General features: G+C 39.2%; 1 protein-coding gene across 1 annotated transcript in view; it reads right to left on the bottom strand.

Moving 5' to 3' along the window:
• HS6ST3 (heparan sulfate 6-O-sulfotransferase 3) overlaps positions 1-26,381 on the bottom strand; it is a 642,824-nt gene that overhangs the window by 37,987 nt on the left and 578,456 nt on the right. The gene's annotated exons all lie outside the window — the stretch shown is intronic.

Raw genomic sequence — 26,381 nt, 5'->3', positions numbered from 1 at the left:
AAAGTTACCCTTTGAAAATTCATTAAGTTGAATGGTGCTTTCTTATACCAACTGTCTGAGCTGCTCTCCCGTTTTAGAAGTCTAGATGTTCAGTGATCCTTTGAATTATTGGTTTATTGCCATATCATTCAAAAGAAATGACAGTATGGTTCATTTAAAAAATTTCTTTTGCGTCTGAGGTTTTGCCAAGATCTGTTTATTGCTGTCATGTGGAAGAGGAAAATACGATGAGGCTTGAGATGTTCAGATGTGAAGTTTTCATTTTCCCATTCAAATAAGGGCAAGCAACAAATCAAAAGGCGAGGTTTCATTTTCAGTGACTGACTCAGACAAACTAAAGGCGGAATACATGGCAGATGAATTAGACGTGATGACTGCTGCTTAAAATACGTGAATCTTGATACTTTTGAAAGGTAACAGACAGATTGGAAATAGATCTTCTATCAATACTAATGGTGACATCAAGGATCATAATGACGGTAATTTGGGTTTGTGTTACTTTTTCCTTTGCACCATCTCAAAGCTGTCAACAGATGTATCAGGAAGCCAAGACCACAACTGGCCATGTAGAGTGAGCACCCCTGGGCTGGATTACTATGCCTCGTCTCCAACAAACGACAGCCCCTCTAGGATGTGCGGCTCCTTGCCATTTGACGGAGATTGCAAAGGAGAATTCAATCAGATATTTGTTGCTATGGGGATAAGAGTTAGGAAATGAGCTTTTCAATGAAAACTCGTCTCCCAACATAAAACCCTTCCCTTTAGATATGATTCTCTTTGGGTTGTCTGGGGGCCAAGCTGAAAATAATTTGCAAAAAAGTCAGAAACTTGAAGGAGTAACAGCATAATCTTTAAAAATATTTTTTATACTTACATTTCTATTGCATTTTTAAAAACTTTTAATTTTATATTGGAGTCTAGTTGATTACTAATGTTGTAATAGTTTCAGGTGTACAGCAAAGTGATTCAGTTATACATATACATGTACCTATTCTTTTTCAAATTCTTTTCCCATTTAGGTTGTTATATAATATTGGGCAGAGTTCCCTGTGCTATAGAGTAGGTCCTTGTTGGCTATCCATTTTAAATATAGCAGTGCGTACCTGTCAATCCCAAACTCCCTAACTATCCCTTCCCCGCACTCTTCCCCCAGGTAACCATAAGTTCGTTGCATTTTTGTTTGAAGAATGTAAGGCAGATATTAATGAATGAGGAACAGAATTATCGTTTATACAATTTTGATAGCTTAGCAGTCAAGATAATGAGATTGGGATTCAAAGAGACTAGCTTCAAATCCTGCTTCTGCCACGTGTTAGTTATGTGGCCTTGGAGAATTTCCTTAACGCCTCTTGTCTTTAGTCTTCTCAACTATGTGAGGGAAACAATGTTTTATTTATAGAGCTGGTGGAAGACTTAAGAGGCAGAATGAATATCCAGCATATTTCAAGTACCTGGCACAAAGATATTAAAAATAGCAGATTTTAATATTAAAATTGATTATTAATATCATTATAGTACTGTGATGACAAGACTGGGTAATAATGTCATCAGTTAGTTAAAAAGGTAGGTTTATAATATGCATTTCCAAAGCTAACAAAGAGGATGAAAAAGAGTGAAGGGTTTGAGAGATAATAAAAGGACTTGGGCTTGAATGACTTTGCTATAAATAGATTTCTTTGGAGGGTAGGCTATTTTAAAAGAAACTAAGCTGCACGTTATTAAAAACCACACAGTAGGGTACTAAGGTGGAAATCACAGGAGAAAATCAATATTCTTTGCCAAAATATAAATAAGAAAATTCATCAGCTGGAAGAAGCATTGCTACAATGTGCATGTTGCTTCCATCTGAAAGAGAAATGCTGGGAAGAAACTTAATATTCATGACTGACACATTTTCTTTGTACTGTCAGTCAGCTGGAACCAAAATACACAGCTGGTTAGAAAGCCCATCTCTACTTCATGTTTCATCTGATGACCTTATACATCAAATCAAGAATTGTGGGCTGAAACAATGCTCTTCATTCTCATTTATTTTTTTCAGAGGATGGTACAGTGACCAAAATCTGCCACAATGTAGCCTGTTTCCTTTCTTCACCTTTCAAGTTCTTATCAGAAATCAACACCAGAATTCAAAAATAGATGTCCACTTAATAAACCCCTAAAATAAGTGAGAAAAAAATACACACTTGGTCAAATATCTTCTTCACAGGCAAAGTAATTTGTCAAATAGAAGATTCATTTTTGTTTTCAGAGCACTGAAGTTATGTAGTGATATCTTAAATACATTTTTTTGGGAAACTTGGCCATAAATATTCAGGAAATCTACATGTTGGAAAGATCCGATTGTTAAAATACGTCTATGTTTTTTTGTTGTTGTTGTGTTGTTTTTGCGGTACGCGGGCCTCTCACTGTTGTGGCCTCTCCCGTTGCGGAGCACAGGCTCCGGACGCGCAGGCTCAGCGGCCATGGCTCACGAGCCCAGCCACTCCGCGGCACGTGGGATCTTCCCGGACCGGGACAGGAACCTGTGTCCCCTGCATCGGCAGGCGGACTCTCAACCACTGTGCCACAAGGGAAGCCCCGTCTATATTTTATAGACTGTAAATTTCTGGCATCAAATTAAACCTTTTATTACACAATTTCCTGGATCTGTAATCTGCATGGAGTATTTATCAGAGAACTTTGCACGAAGTACAAATAACTCATTTACCAAATTATATAAGTTCAGGGCTATACATTTTCGCATTGAAAGGGAGTGTCAAAAGTGTTACTGTTTAATCTGTCATCAGGGATGGAAAGAAGCAAATTGACACATAAAGGATGACACTGAAGCATCTGGTCTCCTCAGAAGAAAATCACTGCCATTTGTCTGAGTGGAAGATGTCATAATTGCAAAATCAGTAGAAACAAAAGTAGTCCGCTAAATGTGCACCTAAGTCTTCCTCCAGAATTCCATTCTTTCTTAGCACGTCATTGTAACCGATCAATAAGAAGATATTTGGGTGATGATGAAAAACTAAAATACGTTATTATCTTTAAACAATATTTTAGGTGGGAGGTAATTCTTAGAACCATAATAATATCCTTATTCCCTTTCCAGGGTTAGCATAGAAGTCCCAGAGCACTGTCGTGGAAATAAATTCCTAGCACTCTGGCCTTCTGAGAATTTACTGCAGATTTATATATATTTTTGCTTGCAGATTTATATATATTTTGCTGCAGATTTATATATATTTTTGCTTGGAGCAGACTGTAAGATCCCAAGATGACAGAGTGTGGTTGTGATTCTGCGGTCTGAGAGATTTAGTCATCAAATGTGCATTGTCTAATGATGGTTGTTTAAATTATCAAGGCACACACTGTAATTCTCATGCCCACATGCCGGAAGATGCATGAGGTAAAAATCCAGTGAATTCCCCTTTGACATAATGGGATGCAGGGAAATACCATGTTACCACCGGCAGGCTCACAGCTCACCAACTTTCCTTCGCTAACGTCTGGGCTGTTTTGTATTTCACAGGTGATTGCTGCTTATTGTCTGTCTCCCAACTACCATGTTTGCTCACCATCACATGGAGCAATTTCGTACCTTGGCTAATTTCACCCTAGAATAATGGTTCTGTTTATGGAAGCCTAGCTTCTGTGGGAAGCAACAACTACTCAGGAGTTTCCAGGGAAGCAATGATAACAGATGCTGGAATGATGAGGAGAGCCTCCCCAATCAGAAACCAGCCCCCACTTGTACGCCCTGTCAGTCCTCACCATCCATCGGGAAGTGGTGATTAGAACCCTGCTGTGCGCAGCTGTACTTCTCAGTACAGCCTGTCGGAGAGTGGGTACAGAGAGGGCACCTCATTACCACGACTTTCAGACTGTAAGGTAAAGAATAATGTAAAATGAATCATTTCAGCTACAGGTCAGGCGAGGCACAAACTCACTTACTTCTCAGGACTAAGCAATGTGCTTTATTTCCCTCCATCCCTCTCATGTAGAAGGCATGGACCACACGTGACGGAAGAGAAGCGACACTTGGCCATCGCAATAAACTGGTGTCGTGCCAGGAGGGAAGGAATACTTGATGATTAGAGAAGGATTGATGACTGCAAGTGTTTTCCAGCCATAAACCATCTAGCCAGGTGTCTTTTTTTTTTTTTTTTTTTGTGATACGCGGGCCTCTCAGAGTTGTGGCCTCTCCCGTTGCGGAGCACAGGCTCCGGACAAGCAGGCTCAGCGGCCATGGCTCACGGGCCCAGCCGCTCCGTGGCATGTGGGATCTTCCCGGACCGGGGCACGAAGCCGTGTCCCCTGCATCAGCAGGCGGACTGTCAACCACTGCGTCACCAGGGAAGCCCTAGGCAGGTGTCTTTTAACTAAGATTAATAAACATATGTCACCAGCAAATGTCTCATTACAAGACGCATGATAATGGAGAATCAAAATTTTCAAGTTGCCAAGCTGCCACAGAGTAAAATCTCTCCAGATAAACAAAGCCATGCCAGCTCGAATAGGAAGAGCTGCCTTTCTGCACCTGGAATATTTTATGCCCAAGGTAAATAGTCCCCTTTCTTTCTGGAAATTGAACTTGGACCAGAGGTCTCTCTGTTCAGGCCACAACACAGGTTATAAAATTTCCTCTCAACTGGCAGTCTCTGCTCATATGGACCAAGGCAACATCCTGGCCTCTAAGTTAATGCCTGAAGCCAAGTAAGGGACTATGTTAGAGACTGTCATCGAAATTGGTAGCCAGGGGGCTGGAGAGAGCAACAATTTCACAGGACAGCTACACAAAATATGAAGATGATGGTGACAGGTGTAGGAAACGTTCCATGGAACACCAAAGGGGAACACAAGTGGTCAACTCAAAATTTAGTTTCTCTTGGAATGTCAAAATGGGCCAGGGCTGTGAGTTCTCAGGGAGCCATCTGAGCCATGGTTTGTGTTACAAATTCAGGATCAAAGTGTATTTCCATTCCATAGCTCATGTGTGTAAATCTATCAGTGAACATTAGTTTGAATCTTGCTGTGAAACTCTGGGCAAACTCTTTTCAGAGAGGTAGTTAAGTGCTTTGAAAACAGAGTATCTAAGCTTCTTATCCACAAAAGATAATTTTGCATTCTTCCACTTCCTTGAACTTGTAGTGGGATGGCAATCCATTTTTCACTTGAGACTCAGGGTAAGGTGTATATAATATATAGTATAATATATTATGTAATATATAATAATACTAATATATATTCACATGTATATATGTATATAAAATATCTGTATACATATACATGTACATATATAAATGCAATATATATGTTACCATATACATGGTGAAGTATATATGTATATACTATTTATGTATAAAAATATATACATAGAGAAATAATAACCATATTATTTTGTCTATAAAACTATTTTGTTGATGAGAAGTAGACAGGCAAGCCCTTAACAAAAACTTATGGGAATTCATCCTTAATTTAAAAGTTATCTGTTATCTTCCCAGATTACACACATTATTGCTTTTTATAGCCTGGCATAGTTATGGCAACTAAATTTCACTGCATGCATCAAGTCTGATGGCTTGCTATGGCTGCCTGGACCCCCTGTGTTGAGAAGGATTCGGAAGCTGCATCTGGGCTCAAGAAGACAAGGGATAATCAATAAATAATATCTGCTCTGGCAGATGGTGAGTACATAACATATACTTGTCATGATTCACTCCGTACCTACCAGGTGCTTGTTAAATGTTTATTATTGATAACAAAGAATGGAATGTTAGCATGCAAGATGCCAAAACACCAAAGGTCAGAAGTTAGAGGATGGTGAAAATCAGCACAGCAAGGAGAAGCTTCCTCATGAAATAGAGGTTCAACAAGGTTCAATAACTTGAAGAAATGGACTGCTGCCTGAGGAAGTCATCTTCCAATGTAAAAAGAATCAATTTCACATTGCAAAACTTGAGGACCTGGTACTAGAAACAGTTACCAGGAGCTAAATGAAGAAGCTTCTTCAGAACTGCATCTAATATTAGTGGGAACGGCAGGGAGGAAAAGACCTTTAAAAACACTCTTTCATAATAACAATTATGATATTGTTACCTGAATAACAATTCAGGTAATCAAAATGTATATGTACTTTTGTAATATTACAGAAATGTGTTTAAGGGGAGGAAATGGTACATTCAAGGGAAAGTTAGATAATCATTTATCAGAATTTTGTGAGGGAATTAATTCATGAGATAGCCAAAGTCACTCTGAATCAAGGTGGGGCACCAGGACCACCTGTGGAGACAGCTATCGAGCCATATTATACAAACCTCAATGCCTGGGACCCAGGAATATGTGTTTTATGATGTCCTCAAGAGATTCTGACACATCCTAAATTTGGTAGAAAATAAACTTACAGATTTAAGAAGCTCATAAATCCCAAACAACATAAACTCAAAGAAGTCCATACCCAGACACATCATAATCAAACTGCTGGAAACTAAAGGCAAAGCAACCAGGGGAAAGTGCTGTACTATATACAGAGGAAGAATGATTCAAATGGCTATGAGTTTCTCATCAGAAACCAAGGAGGCCGGGGGCAGTGCATTGTTTATTTAATATTGAAAGAAAAGAACCATCAACTTAGAATTCTATATCCAGCAAAATTATGCTTGAGGAATAAAGGGGAAATGAAGACATTCTCAGAAGGAAAACTAAGAGACTCCATCAGCAGCAGCAGACCTGCTCTAAAAGACAAAAGTTCTTCAAAAGAAAGAGAAATGATATCGGTGGGAAACGTGGAACTTCAGGAATGAAGAAAAACAGAAATGGTAGATATTTGGTTGATATGGTAGACTATTTTTTCTCATATTAGTCTTTAAATATGAATGATGGTTGAAGGCAAAAATTATAATATTGTCTGACTGGGGCTTCAAGGTATAGAGATTATGACTACAATGCAATGAATGATGATGATAACATAAAGGGAGAAGGACTAAAGGACTCCTTTAGGTAAAGTTTCCACATTCCACTAGAAGTGATAAAACATTAATTATAACTAGACTACAAAAAGGGAAGTATGTACATTATAATCTCTAGCCAAGCACTAAGCATTAATGCAAATAGAAATATTAAAAAACTCAATAGATAAACTAAAATGGAATAATAAAAAATTCAAACAATCTAGAAGAAGGCAAGACTATGGGGAAAGAGAAGAATGTAAAACCAAGGGAACAAATGAACCAAAGCAAATAATAAAAACGGCAGACCTTAATCTGAGCATATCAATAATTACATCAAATGTAAACAGTTCATGCAGCAATGAAAAGTGAAAGATTATCAGAATGGCCAAAAACAAAAGACTGAATTATATGCTGTCTAAAACAACCTACTTTAAATATTACCAGGGATAAAGAAGGAATTACAGAATGATATGTGGGTCAATTCATCAAAAATATATAACAATCTTCAGGGTGTATGCACCCAACAGTAGAACTTCAAAAATCATGAAGCAAAAAAACTGATAGAGCTGAAAGGAAAAATGGACAATCCACAATTAAACTCTTTTTTTTTTTTTTTTTTTTTTTTGCGGTACGCGGGCCCCTTACTGTTGTGGCCTCTCCCGTTGCGGAGCACAGGCTCCGGACGCACAGCCTCAGCGGCCATGGCTCACGGGCGCAGCCGCTCCGCGGCATGTGGGATTTTCCCGGACCGGAGAACGAACCCCTGTCCCGTGCTTCGGCAGGCGGACTCTCAACCACTGCGCCACCAGGGAAGCCCTAACTCTTTTGAATAGAACTGAACAACATCATCAACCAATGGATCTAAGTGACATTTAAAGAACACTCCAAAAAGAGCAGCAAAACTATATGCGAAAACTACAAAAGGCTGATGAAAGAAATCAAAGAACTAATAATTGACCTGACATACCATGTTCACAGATTAGATGACTCAATATAGTTAAGATACAAATTCTCCTCAAATTGATCTATGCATTTAATGCAATTCCAATCAAAATCCCAGGAGGATGTCTTACAGATATAAGCAGGCTGATTCTAAAATTTAAATGGAAAGGCAAAATAGTATAACCAAAACAATTTGGAAAAAGAAGATTAATGTTGGAGGGATCACACTATTTGATTTTAAGACATTATAAAGCTATATTAATCAAAACTGTGTAATTTTGGCAAAGGGATAGACATATAGATCAACGGAACAGAAAAGAGCCCAGAAATAGACCCATACAAGTATACTAAACTGAATTTTGACAAAGCTACAAAAGCGTTTCCAAGGAGGAAGAAAAGTGTTTTCAACAAATGGTGCTGGAGCAATTGGATACCTATAGGCAAAAAAAGAAACTTGACTTCAACCTGACTCCTTATACAAAAATTACAAATGGATCATCAACCTAAACATAAATGTAAAGCTAGAAGTTTATAGGAGAAAACATAGGTGAAAACCTTTCTGATGTTGGGTTAGGTAAAGAGTTCTCAGATAAAATACCGAAAGCATGATCCATAAGAGAAAATTGGAAAACATCAAAACTGAAAAATTTTGACAGCGCAAACAGCACTGCCAAGAGAAAGAATGGACAAGCTACAATCTGGGAGAAAATATTTGCAAATTACATGCCATAAAAAGAACTTGATTACAAAATATATAAAGAACTCTTACAATGCAATAATAAGACACAGAACTCCATTTTTAAAATGGGCAAAAATATTTGAACAGACATTTCTGTGAAGAAGATATACAGACGAAAATAAGCATATGAAAAGATTCCCAACATTATTACCCATTGAGGAAATGCAAATTAAAACCAAATGAGATACCACTACACACCTGGTAGAATGGCTAAAATAAATTAGTATAAATAAATATGTATGTACATACATTGATACATAAATGATAAAGCCAAGAGCTTTAAGAATGAGGAACCACTGTAATTCTCATGCACTGATGGTGAGAATGAAAACTGGTACAGCCACTCTGGGAAACACTTTAGCAGTTTCTTAAGCTAAACATGCATTTTCCACTCTTGTGGTAAGAATGACCTGACCCAGCCATCCTACTGCTGGGTATATATGCCAGAGAAATAAAAAAACTTATCTCCACAAAGAAGACTGCGCACCATGTTTATAGCTGCTCAATCTATAATTGTCAAAAAATTGGAAACAACCCAAATGTCATCAACAGGTGAAGAGATAAACTGTGTTACTGTCATACAATGGAATATTGCTCATTAACAACACAGAACAAACAATCAATACATACAACAAATTGGGTGGCTCTCCATGGAGTTATGCTAGGTGAATAAACGCCCATCTTAAAAGGTTACACGTTGTATGATTCCATTTATGACATTCTGAAAAGACAAAACTCTAGTGATGGAGAACAGATGAGTAGTTATCAGCGGTTGAAGTTGGGGAGGATTTAACTGAGAAAGAGCGCCATGAGGATATTTTCATTCTGTGCCCTAGCTGTAGAGACTGTTTCAAGAATCTACACGTGTGCTAAAACTCACAGAATTGCACATCTAAAAAAAGTTCATTTTACTACATGTAAATTTAAAAAATAAAAAAATTAGAAGTCTCTTTTGATCATATGTCAAATGTTCCTGTAACGTTTTCATGCAAGTGTGTGTGTGTTTTATTGTGTGTTTTGCCTCTGTGTGTAACTCTCTATTTATCTACATATCTACCAACTGGAGATCCTTTCAGTCTAATGGAAGAAACACATGCTTTAGGGGCAAATCTGACCTTAAATTCTTGCCCCCAAACTTTATCCATATATATACTGAGCACCTACTGTATGCCAGGTATGTGTTAGGTTCTTGGAATTGAAGGATAAATAAAACAGAGGTTTAGATATTAAGGAACTTACAGTCTTGTGGGGGAAACAAACAGTAAGCAGAAAAACACTAGAATAGGTAATTCAAGATGATTATAGACTGTGGTGAGTGCTACCCAGAAAATAAACAGGGTGATGAGCTGCAGCAGAATGAAGGAGGGGCCGAGGGGACATTTGAGATCTGAAGGATGACAATGAACTGCCCACGGAAAGGGCTAGGAGAAGAGGCACTGCTGCTGCAGGGAACAGCAAGGCTAAGGGAGCAGAGGTAGGAAAGAGCTGGTGCATTCTGGGAACAACAAAGATGCTGATGGGGCTGGAGTGTTGTGAGGGGAAAAGAAAGAGATGAAGTAGCCACATCACAGAGGCTCGTAAGCCATGGCATGAAGTCTGGTTGATGTGAAGAGCATTGGGAAGCCACTGGGTTTTGTTGTGTTTTTGTTTTTTTTTAAGCAAGGGAGTGGCCATGGTCTTCTTTATATTATCAGTGTGACCTTTGGAAAGTTCTTTTAACTTTGCATCTCAGTCTCCACATATACTAACTGGCGATCATCACACAACAAGCAAAATTTTTGCGAGAATTACATATATTGGTGTCTAGAATTGTGCGGGTTATACCGGGTGCTCAATAAAATTTGAGTTTCTCTTCTTCCATTGTGTGTGTGTGTGTGTGTGTGTGTGTGTGTGTGTGTGTGTGTGTGTCCTTTTATTGCTTTTGTTTGTGTGAACCTCTCAGTTCTGTCTCTTCTTTCTGCCGCTCCATCTTTTGCTTTTCTGTCTGACCTCCAGCACAAGCACAGCCAAAGCCTCTGGTTTCTGCTGTCACTGCCCACTTGCGAGAGTGGGCGGGGCGACAGGCAGCTTTGATTCTGTGTGGTTGAACCATACGAAATGGCTATTTGGTAGATCACAACTGATTAAATTAGGGTGAGCCAATTTCACATGATTCAGCTTCGTAGCACACCTTAAATGTGACCATCACCGTTCCGAGGTGTTTCTTCATCTGCTACAAATTAGATGATTTTTGAGACCCATTATTGTCCTAAATTCTGTGATTCTAATCAAGCCCATGTTCATCAAAGACATACCCTATCAGGAGCCTCAGAGGCCAGATGGCATGGGTCGATCTACTTGAAGTGTTGAAGGAAAGAAGCTGTTAACCAAGAATCCTGTATTTAGCAAAACTGTCCTTCAAAAATGAGGGAGAAATTAAGACATTCCCAGTTAATAGAGAGTGGAGAGAGTTCTTAACCACCAGAACTGCCTGCAGCGGGGAGTCCTTCAGGCTGGGGTGAGGGACCCTGCACAGTAACTCAAAGCCTTATGAAGAAATAAAGATCTCTGGTAAAAGTAGACAGACGGGCAATTAGAAAAGCTAGTACGATTGTAACTTTGGTTTGTAGCTCCACTTTCTGGTTTCTGTTTGATTTAAGAGACTAATATATAATTAAAAACAACAAAAAGACATACCCTTTCTCACTAGTATAAGTGAGCATCCTTCTCTCTGGCTCACTGTCTTGGTGACCAACAGATTGCTGGGTTCTCTTTACAGTCAAAACATTAATATACAAAAGAGTTTTCCCAAGCACTGCCTTCTGTGTCAGAAGTGTTCAATCCTTGTCATCTTTTCATTAGGCAAACTTCACGGTTTCATTGCACGCAACATTATGCCATCACTTCCTTGAGGATGACGCTGATAGAAGGTACAATAAAATTAGAAAATCAAGACTAATACAGTCAGTTGATAAGTCCTAGTTTGCATGTTCTATGTGATGCACCCAATTTATAATTCCTTGAGGATGATATGTAACATCTGTAAAATGCATTTTGTACAATGCTTCTTACGCTAATCTTCGTTTGAAATAGGAATCCATTCTCTACTGCTTGTTAAACAAAGCCAAGTCACTGTATCTGTCCACAAGCAGGAACAGCATTATGACCCTTACCCGAACACTGTCCTACAAGACGATGTGTGTGCCACATGTTAGATTTCAGCATAGGACATTTTATCCAGCTCTCTGCCTCTCCCTTGACAAAAATAAATAGATAAACATTTAAAAGTTACAAATCCTACAAGCTCATTTCCTGAAAAGCAGATTGCAACTCCTTCCCTTTTCTGCCCTTCTTTGCTGCATCTGCTGACTCCACTTTTGAAGCACTGCCTTTCACCAGACTGGTCAGTTACGCAGGTCATATTAATTTCCGTAAGGGTTTTCATTCCCACCTTTAATCTTTTCCCAGATCCTCAGGAGGAGATAAAGCAGATATTGATACAAATAAACATGCAACTTATTTATTCGTATCAGATCTCCTCTCTTCTCATCAGGAAGTGAATTTCAGCCTCAGTCTCCAATCTCCCAATAGTGATGAATCAAAAGGCTACAGCCAGAAGAACTTGAAAATATCAAGATGAAGAGAGGCCTTCAGGGTCTGGCTCTCCTCCGCTCGCTCTTTCTACTGAGTCTTTCTTCGGGGTGTTGTCATTAAGATCCTTGGTAAGTGCTGAGAAGCAGCGTGGTGGGAGTTTCTGAAGATCAATGATGTACCACATATGATGGTTTTAAGGCACCCTCTTCTCGACCCAATCAATAACAGCTTTGATGCGATCCCGTGATGCAAAGTTCTTACACACATTGCTGCCAGGTTCCTCCTAATCACATCTCATGTTCCTATTCAAGAGCTCCTACTGCTGAGAACTGCATTGCTCATCTCCCAGTAAAAGGAATTGGTTTAGACTGGCTCAAATTGCCCGACAAAACTTCATTGGTTTCACCCTGTCCATAAATCAAGGTACTGATGCCTAAGCCTCTGGAAGACTTTTTTTTTTCCTTTCACAAGAGAGAAGAAATACCTTTATTTTTCTAATACCCCATAGTTGTGGGTGGCGGTGGTGGAATTTACAATTTCTTAATAGAAAAAGAAAACTATTTTGAATTTCAAACTCAGAGACAGAAAGGGAGACAGGTGGAAAATATCAGAGATTGCTACAGCCTGCGGAACGCTAAAATTGGATAAAAAATGAAAAATTCAGGCAGTCTTCTTGATGTTTAGCTGGTAGGCTATCAACGCCCTAATGGGACAAGAAGTAAAGAAAACAGAGTCATGACCCAGTATGGGGGCAAATAGCCAAGTTCGGGAGTACAAAGACCAGCTAAGGCTGTTGATGCCCAAGGAATGGTCCCGACACAAAGCCTTCCTGTGCTAAGCGTACGGGCTCATTCAGCGCCATACATTCTGTTTTTATATTCTGGGGGTCATATCCACGTATCCACCTAAGACTCTTCATTCCTGAGACTCTTCGTTCCTTCAATAAATAATATGCTCCGTTTCATTTGATCACATGGTCTGAAATAACTTACTCAACTTATGAATCATTTCAGGTCTGGGGCCTCTGCCTATTCTTACAGACCAGAATTCCTGGCCTCTCAGAGTTCATCTTTCCTGCCATACACAGTAACTGCCCATTTATTCTCTCCCTTCCTAACAGGGAACAGAAATTCCAGCTGGAGTTATTTGGAGGGCTTCTCCTCTCTCTACTTAAAAATGACTGATTTTAAATGAACATCAGATAAGCCTGTTTAAAGAAGCCTCTCAAATTCTAAAATTCCCTTTGTATGTTCACCATTTTAGAGCTGGCTTATGGCCACTTAGCGATTCACTGCCACGCATCCATGTGCAAGGAAAGACACGAAAGCTGAATAGGAACAAAGAAAATTCATTCTATCTGGCAATGATGTGACATGTTCATGGCAACCATTCTGGAGACTCTGGAGAAAACTGGCAATCCTTAACTCTGGGATAATTTTACTGTCTTCAGTTTCCTAAATAAATCAATGGCCTTCTTTGCTTGACCATTAACATATATAACCCGTGGAAACTGGGGGCAGCATCAGAGCTAGACGGGTAAATTGATTATATTCTCTGAAGAGAAGCATCAGACTCTGGGAAAAAAAGAAAGAGTAGCTGAGACAAGCTTGAAATTTCGTAATCAATACGGATGCTAATATATCACAAAATATTTCTATGCATTTTCTTAATAGATTTCTAAGTTACCCACAACCATTCCTGTTTCACAGGAAAAATCTATATGAAGGCTAAGTGGCTATTGGACATGAGATAATTATTTGGGAATGTATTTATGAAAATAAGATTACTTTTTCAGGGTTTCAGTCTGTGATTTTTCCTTCAAGGTTTGACAACTAACGAACAATAAGGCCAATGAACACCAGCAGTAACATATTTGTCATTCCACTATAATAGCTAAGTGGAAGCAATTTTAGCTAAACACGATCATCTCTTGCAAACAAGATTTGCATTCACAAGAAGTGAAAAAAGGGTTCATGTTTTCCATAATAATGGAAAAGAGATGATTTTTGAGGCCCAAAGACAACAGAAGTTGTTCTGAATTGGGCTTCATCTCATTATTGATATATTTTCATTTGTTGAACTGCAGCAGAGTTATGATCTGCCCTGGTTTCCTGTTGAGAGTTTTATCTTTCAATTTTTACAGTACATGCTTTTTCAAAAGAGTAAACTTCCAGAGCAATTTATTTAAGAAGATACAGCTACTGAATTTCAAGATCACTGAGCAACTGTCATGAATACACTACAGCTTTTCCTGAGAACAAAGCTTTGTCCTTGGCTCTTCACCTCTGATAGTATTTTAAAAAGACTTGGCTCCAGGCTGCTGTGTAGAGTTGGGCAGGTTGTTCACTGCACAAGAGCATCTAGCCAAGGGGCGAGCGGACTGAAATTCAGCCCATGCTCTGCGTGTTCAGTCGTGTGCCCTGGCATTGGGCTGCCTCCACTTGAAAGAAGGAGGGCCTTTTACTAATCTTCACAGAGGCATTTACATGCTAGTGGAGGCCCTTAGTTAGCCTGGCAGCTGACATCAAATAGGAAAACTCCAACATGTTAAGATTAATTTTTGCTCTGCAAAGGGCAGAAGGGAGGGTCTCCACAAGCAAGATGGAGGAATCGGAGATATGGAAGGAAGAATTCCTCAGAGTCAGAAAGATATAGTTATCTGCCTCTGGATAAGTCAAAGTTAACTCCTTCTAGCCTCAGTTTCCTCATCAGTCAATCAGGTGTAATAATGTATACGTGGCAAGGTAAAGTGGACCATATAGTGGCTGCTAGTTAATAGGCCTGCCTTGCTTGGTGGTAGCTATTGCCACTGCTACTGTTTTATTGTGCTATGATTAATATCTCTTCCTTCCCCCTACTCCTAGGAAGACTATCTCTCCACCAGGATCAGCTCATTCATACTTAAAGTGTGCAACAAGGAATAACCAAGAGGTAAGGACATAGCTCAGCTCTACTCTGTCTTCTGCCTGCCCCCCACATATAAGGGGTAGGCAGAGCCTTTAACTTTGCTCCAGAAGCCGGGATGCGCTGCAGGGGAGCTGACTTATTCTCATCCTGGACTAGCATTCTTAGCAGAGGGCGAGAGCAGTCTATGAATCCTGTAATTATAGGAAACATCTGAGGGTCCATGAGTCCTAGCGAGTCTCGCTGAGTGAGTCTGTAGCATTCACTCAATTCTGAAAGTGCCTTCAACACAAAGTTTAAGGAGCTCTAGACTGAGGAAAGAGAGAGGGAAGGAATTAAGGAAGATTATCTCTCCCTTTCTCCAGGAAATAGAGTTCTTCTCTGGAATGAATGTGTCAAGAACTGCCTTGTCCAGCTCTTTGCATCCTGTTTATCTCTTTCTATAAGACTTGGCTGTTCACTGAAGGCTGCTGGTTCTTACTAACGCAGGACAAATACTCCTAACTTGAGCTGAAGCAAATACTTGGCATAGTATCAAGGGTCTATCCTCTTGCTGTCTATAGATGCTGTCAGTCTCTCTGCAGGGATCCTTAATCCCAGCTATCCACCTGCTCTTGCCAGCTTCTTAGTTCTCGATGCCTACTTCTGTTTTCTTGCGGTATTCCATTCTCCCCAGTTCTAACTTTCACAGTTCCAGATCTGAGTCCCGCCTTAGGGATTGAGTTCCATGCCTGCCGCTGAGACCAATCTCCCCCATGCTTGCCTTCTACCTGCTCTGCTTTTCGATCTCCTGGTCCTAGTTCCCTGCCCTAGTGTTCTGTTCTACTCACACTGATCGAATCAAGCACAGACTTTTAAAATTAATCATGTTATTCAGCAATACATTCCAATAACTGCATTTCCACTCTGGGATTGAACAAAAGGTCGCTGAGGTCTGCAATTTATGATTCATCTTGGCTTCTTTCCAGACCCTCAACTTGCATCACATTCTTGGTGAGCCAGACAAGAAGGATTCAAATTCCCCTGCAAGAAGCAGTGTAAATAAGATCAGAAGTTTTAATAAAGCAAATATACCTGCTTGATCTTGGGGCAAGTCCACAAGTCAAAGAGTCATGAGTTATCTCACCTGTGTTCATTGATCTGACCCCACGTTTATTCTTGCACGGTGTGTGGCCCACTCCACAACTTTGTATTTTCATCTACTCTCCTTTTGCATCCTGTATTTTCAACAACTATCACATCCACCCACACATGGATGTTCTGTTAGCTCCTCATACTCAAAATGTCCAAACCCTCAATCCACTGTTTTCCCCCCAAATGACCTCCAAACTCAGATGCATTTTTAACACTATAGTCATAATGATCTTTCCAACATGCAGCTCTGAGGTAGTTGTTGGCTACCTCAGAAAGTTCCATGAACATCCCATTCCCATAGAACAAATTCCAATAGGGGGAATCTATGAGGAATTCTCATAGAACAGATTCCAAACTTCTTCCATTCCTATAGGACAAATTCCAAAGACGACACTCAAGACTATAGTCTATGTGAGGCGGAAGGACCATGCTTTAACCCACATTACAGTAACTTGGAAGGGATGCTCTTCTTATTGAATGTTCATTCTGCACCCACTTGTAAACATTGATATACCTACATAACTTGACCTGTATAACTTGGTGCCCCTGATGCTATGCCTGACTCAGTGACGATGCTTAATAAATATTGTTTTGTTTCCTCATACCTGTTCTCTTAGGACAAGAAATATTTAACTCTAATATTTCTCCCTATATAATGTTTATTATAAACATATTTATATTACAATATTCTGAGTATTTGATGAGTATTTGATGACCACGGCCCAACAACCAGATGGCTTTTTTGTTCTGGCGTCCATTTTCTTACTCTGTCCAACATAATATTGCTCTTTTTGTTTTTCTTTAACTGGATGTGCTTAAGAGTATAGAATAGTGCTGCAGTCTACCATCCATGTTCCTGGTATGCACTGAAATTAGGCATATCACAAACTCTATTAAAATAAGGTAAACCTTTACCTCTGGAAGGTAAATTGGGGATTGGCAGGGAACCAGCAACTGGTAGTCTCAGTAGCACCAATTCTGACGGCCTTGTTGAGTTTCACGTCCCCCTTGGGTCTCGCCCACCTTGGTCAGTATAGGCTGCGCCAACATCTTGGCCGCAAATGTGTGCTATTGTCCATATAAACGCTGTCCTATGCATGAACCCAAATACCTTCCCTCATTATCCCTTAGCAAAGCTGGAACACCGTGGAATAAAAAAAGAAAAAACAGACTTCGCCAAATACGAAAGCAGAACACAAAAACAACAAAGAAAGAATAAGAAGTGTAAACTCGGTCATGAGTATACCATATAGATTTGTAATATTTCATAGCTAGTATTTCACTGTCACTATCCATTGCTCATGCTTGTCAGAACTAGAAGCTCGGGGAAGACGGTCTCCTTGCAAAACACTATATATATTTAGTATCTCCTGGTAGTCTTGCTTCAAGTTGATGCCTGATCAGTTGAGGATTTTTTCTGTCAGAATGTGATTATAAGTATCAAAAGCAGGCATGCCAAGATCTTCTCTAACTGCCTGGGAGAGAATGGAACGCCTGCTGTGTAACAGGACACAGCTGCCAAAATCTTGGAAGGCTTGGCACCTTGATAGAGGAAACAATGAACATTTGTTTACTGCAACCTTCCTGAAATGTACATATGCTCTTCAACTGGGGGCTGGAATGATTAGGCTTCTCCTCTTGTAACCCCTCAGCCATTTGTGATCTGCTTATGTTATAGCTCTATGAATAGTTGAGCCATTACATCATTAGAATGCTTATTGAGATTTCCTGAATTATTTCAAAAGATGATTTGCTTTCGATATATCATCAAATTTGCTGATCCAGCAAAAGTCGTCCTGCCAATGGATTAATTACCTGCTACAGCACTACCCTCCTTCCTTTCAGAGACAATAACTGTTGAAACATGTGTAACCTCATCAAGACTAATTTTGATACAGTGCCCTAAACACCCCAAAAGTCCCCTAAAGGATGACCACAGACCTCAGATCCCAATTCAAGCTTGATAAAAGTTAGCACTGTTTCAAACTCTTCTATCGACTTCTCACAATTACTACCCAATAATTAATCAATCCATAATTTAATACCAATCTATTGAGTACTCACAGTGCCATAAAATTTACCATTTTTTTCCTCAACATCTCCTTCTATTTCATCCCCACCAAGAAATTCAAGTATGCTCTGTTCTGCCTCACGGTTTTCTATATATTGCGGCAAACAAATTTTTGCCTTACAAAACCACTATTCATATGATATATAATATTCAATTAAGAATCACTTGGTTCTTTAAGGCAGGCATGTACACAAAACATGAAAGGGTTAGGTCTCACTTATATTTGCCTAAGTTTCTGGTCATTTAAAAAATGAGAACATGTCTGCATTAAAGTTACACTCAAGAGAAATTATTGGAGAAGTGCTAAATGGTCAAAATCACAACCAGCATCCACTTTCAATTCAGCTCATCCACGGGAGCTCCAGTCTGGTGTCTATAAATAACTGAACCGCATTGGGCAAGGAAGCCGATATTTAGAGCCAATAGCTGTGCACACACATAGTTCTGGATAATTTATTATTCTGTACAGTAAATGGCTGGCCCGTAATTCACAAGCTGAGAGTTAATGAGAATATCTGTCCCTAATACCCATAAGAAAGATAAGGACTGGTATAATGCGGTTTATCCAGGACTTCTGAGCCTTTCAAGGGCAGAAATGAAAGCCTCTGACAGCAAAATGCAACAAGAAATATTGCACTAACCTACATCCTTCCTGTTCTTCCATCAAACCAATCCATGTGTACATGCATTAAGGAGTAATTCATTCTGAATAACTCTTCCCAAATAACTTGATCCCTTTTAATCACTGGTATAATTAACTTAATGATATAATTGTGTAGCTCCAAATAAGAAAGGGGTAGAATAGGGATAGTAATTTATTTCTTCCTCATAACTCAGCTAGCAAAACTAGAATATATATATATATATATATATATACACACACACATATATATACACACACATATATATAATACATATTATATACATTTAAAACTATATATAAAATACATATATTCTCTCTCTATATATATATTCATTCAAAACTATCTATCTAATCTACATGGAGGTATATAGGGGTGAGAAACAAATTAAACAGGGAAAAAGTCCCCCAAATGACTAATTGTTTATCAGTATAAGTGCTTTTATTACAAACTTTTAGAAAGTAAATATATGCTGGGGGTTTCATCAGAGTGGTAATAAATATTAATAATTACCAATTGGCTAGAGGTTTTAAATGGCCCTGCTAAAGCAATGTGTCAGTAATGCTGTGTTCCTAGGAAACACAGAATGGATATCTGCATTCATGGCTTCTCCTCTGTTTGGGGTTTTAAAGTCAGGGATGTGCTCAGCGGTTTATCCTAATGGCCTTCTAACTCTTTCTGCTATTTCCTTGAAGGTAGTTGAAATGTAAAGAAGATGTGTTACCACTCTATCCTGAAATGAACCTACCAAATCCCCTGCCTTAAATAAAAGCAGATTGTGTGCGTGTTTGCGTGTGTTGTCTCAGCTGCTAACAGTAAGGGGTTCTCAGTGTGGGCCCTTTGGCCAGGATCAGTGCTCCCCCAAGTGGCTCATGGGCCAGCAGTATCAGCATCACCTCAGAAACTGTTTGAGCTGAAAATTCTCAGGCCCCTCCCACGGCCCACCTATTACATTTCTGGAGCAGAGCCCAGGAATCTGTGTTTACAAGCTCTGCAGGTGATGGGTTCGCTCACTAGAGTTTCTGAAGTATTGGTCTAGAATTTTCCTGTGCTGTGAATAAAGTGGGTATAAGCAAGCAGATATTAGAGACTAAATAACGGGATCGCTGGCATTTTAGATTTTATATAAATGGCTCATAGGCTCAATGGCGTTGCTTGTACGTTCACGGAAGAATGTGGAGGTTGCTTTTTTATGAAGGGCATGTTTCTGGGATCCAAAAATGTCGTATTAAAAATCTTTTTTCCCCCACCTGTATTGTGGCTTACGTAGCAGGAAAGAATCCATTTTATTCTGAGTTTAAACATGCTTCAGTCAGAATAGAAGAAATGGCGTTTGAGTATTTATGTTAAAATTCTAGCCCCTTGAACAACTGTGTCTGAGGAGAAATGAAGGAAAAGCTAGAGAAGAATGCAAAACTGACATAGTTGGAATTCGGGATCATTTGCTAAGAAAGTCTTGCGTATGTACTCAAATGTTCTGCTTGCAGAAGGCAGGTCCCGAATCGCTGTTGGCAATTACTTTGCTACGTGGTCAACTAGCTGAGGGAGTGACGCTAAGCATCTCTCTCTTTCATAGACAGTGTTCATTCCCCTTTCCCCTTAATCTATTGCCTCTAAGGCAGTTAAGAGTGGTGTCTGTATGCTGAGCCAGTGTGACCTACCTTCCAAGCATAAGCGAGGTAAACAAAGAGAGGAGGAAGCCGCCGCTAGTGATTGGAAAAATAATGAAAGCATTCTTCTTCCCAGGCCCTCAGAAAGACTGTGAGTCTCTAAGGCTCTACTGTGCCTGCCTGAATGAGAAGCGAAAAAAGAAAACAAGATATAGGATGACCTCCAGGCTGTTTTCCTTTCCAGGCCCTGGCCTCTTTCTTCTTAGCTAAAACAAGAAAGCAAAAATACTATGGCTTCCAATGGGGGCAGAAGAACAAGGAATTTACCTGATTTTCATATTAGCTCCTTCCAAGGACTCAAGGCATTCCTGGCCCTTAACCAGGCCAGGGTGATGGGTATCTCATTCGATAAAGTTGTGTCGATGCTTTTTTTTTTTTTCACTTTTAATTCAGGGCATGTCCAATTTTTTGACCACTTAATAATTAATTTCCAGGCTGATTGAGATTTGGGCAATATATGAAACTGGCTGGCTTCATGCCTCAGCCTGCATTCCTCAATTCCCAGACTAATTTCTTCATCCTGATCCGTTTCACATGGCTTTAGGCACTATTTATCACCAAATACCACCCAGACCTCCCACAAGCAGAAATTCTGTCAAAATCCTATCTGCCACCACGTGCATACACCCAGCTTTATTTCAGGGTTGCAATTCAAGAGGTTCTCAGACAAACACGGAAGCAGTGTACAAGATGTGTAACAGGTTACACAAACAGGCAACATTTTTAATGTTTTTGTATTCCCTCCCGCATTTCCCCCCCAAAGTCATAATTTCTCAATATCACACACAGATTGAGACACATGTGACCTTCATTTTCTTAAACCTTACCGTGGGGTGCATGTGTGTTAGTGTGTGCATATACGCATGTGTGTTAATCACAGTGTGTCACATGTCCTGCAGTAGATGTGAAACAAAAAGGCCATGGAGAGGATTTTGATGTGGGTCTGAGGATTCCAGGCCTGATGGCCTCACTGCAAGTTTCATAACTAATGGTTATTTATTAACTACAACACAGGAAACTAGCTCAAAGAGTTTGATGGATAGATTGCTGAAAAAATGTAGGGTAATAATTATACTCTGCACAAAAATACACTAAAGTTACAAATACTTGAGACACTCCACTCAGAGACTGGCTCAATTCAAAAGCAAGAGACCCGCTGTGCGACATTATGCCTAGGTTAACAATGTTGTTTTGTACATTTAATTTGCTAAGAGGGTAGATCTCATGTTAAGTGTTCTTACGACACTAAATAAAAATAAATACATGAATAAATGTATGTTATTCATAACAATCATTTTTTTTAAAGCAAGCTATCCCCGGAGTGAATTTGTTAAGAATGTTAATCCTTTTAGATTAGTAGGGTTCTGACAGGACAAAGTTAGTGCTATGTAATTTCTTGTATGAACCAGAAGAAGTCTCAGACAATCTTGTTGAAGGGCAAACATCCTAGCTGGGGATGGTCTTATAGCTATAAACTATATTTTGGTGACAAAGGGGGGATTGTTTTCATCAGAAAATAAACAGACTGAAGCTAATGCAAGGTTCCTCAGAAATATTTCTCTGTGACACCCCAAAGGAAGTTTATCCTTAGAGAAAACTGCAGTTCTTTTGCTGGGTTGCAAGTGAAAGGATTCCTTTTAAAGATGCTAGAGAGTCTCCAAGTCCCTCAAACAGTGAGCTGCAATCACGTCATCAGTCATCTCCAAGTGTTATCCCACCTAGGCTCCTAAAACTTCTACTTAATGATTTTCTCAGGCACCTCCTGAGAGGTGGGGTTGAAATAACAAGCAAAAGACAATTAGCACAGATAATCAGCACATAGGAAATTGGCTGCATTCAAGGTTTTAAAATTCCCCCTTTCATGATGATTAACGCCATATTGTCACAGTTACTTTTCCAAGGGATGTAAACAGAAACTCTGTCTTACATGATTTTTTTAATCATTTGCTTTAGTTTATAAACCGAGGTTCATAAATGTTTCTCACTGGATAATTAAATGTTGCCCTTTCATTGGAAGTCCTGAGGAAAAAAAGGGAAATTCTAGTCTCTACTATTTTAACCCTCTATTTTTCTTTACTACCTCAGGATGACAAAGAAGAATGGAACAGGGACCAACCTGTGGTTCTGATGGATTGACAACAGGCTCTACTGCCAGTTTATGCTCAGAAGGTATACATGGAAATTTGGAAGAATTTGCCTTGTACAATCAAATAAAAATCAGCTGCTACCCTGATTTCATTAACTGTAATAGCGTTTATTACAGTGTCATTGCTACATCTCAGATGAAGCTTTTATCTCAAAATAGAATGTGTCCTCATCTCTTCCTGAGACCTGTTTCATAGTAAAACAGCTGCCTACACTCAAAAGAAAAAAAAAGAAGCTCTTTAAAACTCTGAGGCTATATTTAGTACACAAAGCTTTTGTTGAATACATTACCATATTCTTTGCCAAGCACTTGGTTCCAACATACAAGGTGAATATAAGAGAGGTGCATTTTGCAAAATGGAGAGAGAGAGAGAGAGAGAGAGAGAGAGAGAGAGAGAGAGAGAGAGAGAGATTGGGAGGGAGAGGCTCTGCTCACAGAATCCAAGGCAGTACTGCCAAACCCAAGAAAAGTCCCTGGAAAAATCACAGAACGCTAGTGCCAGAGGGATCTTAGCGTCATCTAATCCAATCTCTCCACTCTAGAGATGCCTAGGCTGAGGCTGAAGCTGCGGGAGATAATATGTAGTGCCTGAAGCAAGGCTAGTGCAACTCAGGGACTGAATTTTTAATTTTGTTTAGTTTGAGTTCCGGCTTCAATTTCAATAGGCTCTATGGCTAGCGGCCACCCTAGTGGACGACCCTATCCTGGCTATTCCTATGTCCTTCTCTACAACTAGGTTTAAAGACATGGACGACGGGTTAAAACTCGAAAGAATTAAAAAGACAAAAGTCACTCACAATTCATGAAATCCCCAAAGCTTTCTGAAATCGACCACAAACATGACAGGCATTCCAAGCGGAAGTGATCCGTAAAACAAAGACCCACGAAAACCAAAACACTTGTGAGGACTTACAACCTTCCTCCGGAGCTGAAAGGATGAGAAAGCGTGAAAGTGGCACAAGGGAACAGGCAGGGCACACACTTGTCCCTCTCACTTCTTAACTAGCAAGAATCCTGCCTGAACAGAAGTGGTGTGAAGGAAAGCTTGCAGAGATGCAATCAATGATGAATAAGAGGGGAGCCACTAAGCAAGATGGCAGGGCTGGAAAGACGGAGAAGATCATCTTGCCCATCTCCTCTCCCCGTCATGCGCAAACTCGATGCCAAGAGGATGAGCAGGCAGCGGACACGAATCAAGTATATTGGATTTTTATCGCTACGTTAGCAAGTTGGAGTGTGACCTTGGGAATCACACTTAACTGGCTATCTCACTTGCTTCACCTATTTAAAGAAATGATAATGAGACTTGGTTTCAGGTACCTTGGGAAGCCTAAGATGAAAGTGTAAGATATAATCATCACTTGTTCCTTTTCCATCAGGCCATACTTCTCTCTCCAGTTAATAAGACCAATCACTTTCAAACCACAGTCCTAGTTTCTTGTTATAAAAGCCTTCTTTGAAAACAGTCAGGCTTCACACTTTTTTAAGCTTTTTTTAAAATATAACAATCGGGGCTAAAATTAGTGTTGTTCATGTACTCAATAGAAAAGACTTTAAAATATTTAAGGATGGAGCAAAACCATGTGAGGAAATCCCTAGACTCTAAAGAAGTGGATGTGAGTAAACATTGTTCTTATACTATGAACTATTTTTAATTAAAGGACAAATGGTTGTGATTCTGTAGGTATAACTGCCTGTCGTAATTTCTTTCATTTCTACTGTTTTCCTGCACACCACATTTTCCTTTGGAAATCAGCTTATTTTCTAACTTCAAGGTTATCCAAGAACAACTGTCTTCAAAAAAGCATATCGATGCAATAATGCTTGTAACCCTCTTGTCCAATTTTTTCCCATTTATTTTTTATTTTATCTACTGAGGAAACTATATAGTGCTTGCTATATGTCCAACATTATTCTAAGCACTTTACAAATATTACCTCATTTAATCAAGTTACCACTATTACCTCCAATTTATAGAGGAGAAAAATGATGCAAAAGGAGGTTAAAACTCTTGTCCAAGCCATGCAGCTCCTAAAGGTGGAGCCAGAGTTTGAACCCTGCCAGTCTGGGTCTCTTAACCTTTAGGTCGTGTTACTTCATTTTAGATATATACTTACGTCAAATTTTAAAATAACCTTGGTAAAATTAACTGACTTGGAAAACTTTTTAGTAAGCCACTTCCCGCCGCCTTCCCGGCACAATGCTGTTTACCCACACCCTGTTTCCTCACTTACACTTTACTTCCAAAGAATCTAAATGGGCAATGTGCTACATCATCTCACATTTGCAAATCATTTCTCTCGAAAGGAACTAAATCACCACTTGGACAAGGGCGGTATTAGGACAGAACATCTATTCTTGTATCTCGTTTTTTTGTGTGTGTTGTTGTTGTTTTTTAAGTTTATTGTATTTTTTCTAAAACTTAAAGTACTGAAATGGAGAGAAGGCAGTCTAATGGAAAAGAAAGAGGTGGAGGGATAAGTAAAAGAGAAGAAAGAACAGTGGAAGGAATGAGGGGACATAGGAAAGATGCAAAACCTCTCAGCTTTGCCAAGCCTTGTAAAATGTTCAGTTCACACAAGATAAATATAGTAAGTGCTAATTCTTTACAATCAGTGACGTGAGTGGTTAAAGAACAGGTTGGACTTCAAATAAAAATATCTTATTCTCCCAAAAAGAAGCAGTCTTGAAGAAGGCCGTTGAGCCAATGAATAATTCTTTGTTAATTTTATTCACAGGGCGACAAGAACAACCTGAAGAGAGAGAATAAGGTTCCAGTTGGAGTCTATACAGAACCAGCTTGCAAGAGAGATCAACACGACTGTAAACATCACCTTCTATTGCTAAGTAAACGCAAGGTAAAAGGTTTAGAATTTGTGCCCTAACAACTCTCAATATTTAGAACATTTATAAGTAACTCTTCTCTGATTTGATGGTATATATTTAAATATCTACATATTTCAATTCAAGCAATGTTACTTTAACCTCATATATACACACACCTTATTTTTTCCAGTTTAATTGAGATATAACTGATATACATTACTGTATAAGTTTAAGGTGTATAGCATAACAGTTTAACTTACATATATTGTGAAATGATTACCACGATAAGTTTATTTAGCAACCAGCAACTCATATAGATGCAATAAAAAAGAAAAAAACAAGAAAAAGGAACAAAATTTTTCTTCCTTGTGATGAGAAATCTTAGCGTTTACTATCTTAACAGCTTTCCTATATATCATACAGCAGTGTTAACTATAATCATTGTGTCATACATTAACATCCCTAGTACTTATTTATCTTATAACTGGAAGTCTGTGCCTTTTGACCACCTTCCTCCAATTCCCCAACTCCCCTGCCCCCATCCTTTGCCTCTCTCTGGTAACCACAAATCTGATCTCTCTTTCTATGAGCTTGGTTTTTTGCTGCTGTCATTGTTTTTTGCTTTGTTTTCCTTTTAGACTCCAAATATAAGTGATAGTGACTCTGATATATATAAAAAAAGATAATACATCATGGGCACATATGGTTTGTCAGGGAATGGAAGATTTGTTTAGCATATGAAAATGAATCAATATAATCACAATATTCACTAAAGAAAGAGAAAAATTATATTATCT

The sequence above is a fragment of the Lagenorhynchus albirostris genome, chromosome 18 (assembly GCF_949774975.1).
Source record: "Lagenorhynchus albirostris chromosome 18, mLagAlb1.1, whole genome shotgun sequence".
Taxonomy (NCBI): Eukaryota; Metazoa; Chordata; class Mammalia; order Artiodactyla; family Delphinidae; genus Lagenorhynchus; species Lagenorhynchus albirostris.
The sequence above is the reverse complement of the archived record's forward strand: the minus strand, read 5'-3'. Positions and strand labels throughout refer to the sequence as shown.